We start from the raw sequence: 1,286 nt of genomic DNA, 5'->3' as shown, positions 1-1,286 counted from the left end.
CCTACCACATCTTTTCCTTCCCTTCGCCTCTCTATTAATGTGCTTGGACACAGAGCTCTGTGAACAGCCAGCCTCTTTAGCAATGACCTTTTGTGTCTTGCCCTCCTTGTGCAAGGTGTCAATGGTCGTCTTTTGGACAGCTGTCTAGTCAGCAGTCTTCCCCATGATTGTGTAGCCTACAGAACTAGACTGAGAGACCATTTAAAGGCCTTTGCAGGTGTTTTGAGTTAATTAGCTGATTAGAGTGTGGCACCAGGTGTCTTCAATATTGAACCTTTTCACAATATTCTAACTTTCTGAGATCCTGATTTTGGGGTTTTCATTAGTTGTCAGTTATAAGCATCAAAATTAAAAGAAATGAACACTTGAAATATATCGGTCTGTGTGGAATGAATGAATATAATATTCAAGTTTAACTTTTTGAATGGAATTACTGAAATAAATCAACTTTTTGATGATATTCTAATTATATGACCAGCACCTGTAGTTCCTGAACCATTTGGAGTATATGCATGGTTTCGGGCTTCTCTGAAAGATAACACTCTGGAGTGTCTAACCCAAAAGTCAGAATCACTGTAAGTGCTACTGGAATTGATTAAGGTTAAACACACTAAAACTAATATATTTTTTGTTCTTCCCGCTTGAAAATGCTTGCTAACAAATGCATGCAGACAACTATAGCTGGGTCTAGCTGGAAAACACTGTGGGGCCACAGCATAAAGCCTTACCTAGTCCAAGTTTAAATTTCATACCAATACCATGAAATATGACTATTTTACACAGGTTTTCTAATGTTATGTCTATTTTTTCTAAAACAGCCCCGACCCATTAGCGGCAAGCGGCTGCTGATGCATCGCTCCGTATTAATACAGCAAGCCATTAGAACGCCGTTTTGTTTTGACACTAATGGCTTGCCATATGCTCGTCTCACACACACGCCCGTCTCTGCCAAAGTTGAATTGACTTGAACTTTCTGTACACGACCCGCAGCACAAAAATATGATATGATAGCTGTCTATGACTTCCCTAAAATATATAGATTAAGTGTTCACTGAACAGTTATTGGGACATTAACAGCAAGTAGTGTTTTATTGGATAATGGTGTTGGGCGTTTGCATGACTAGATTTATCAGCTATATGAATAATATAATAATATAGCCTATCAACTAACGTTACTTAGCCTATAGTTTTATTTTAAGCTAGGCTATGAGGGAATGCAGTAGCGCACAAGCCGTTGCCGTGGTTACTATCTATGGAGCGCCTTCTGTTTACTCGCGGAGCGCTTG

The sequence above is a fragment of the Micropterus dolomieu genome, linkage group LG09, assembly GCF_021292245.1.
Source record: "Micropterus dolomieu isolate WLL.071019.BEF.003 ecotype Adirondacks linkage group LG09, ASM2129224v1, whole genome shotgun sequence".
Taxonomy (NCBI): Eukaryota; Metazoa; Chordata; class Actinopteri; order Centrarchiformes; family Centrarchidae; genus Micropterus; species Micropterus dolomieu.
Note: the sequence above shows the minus strand (reverse complement) of the source record.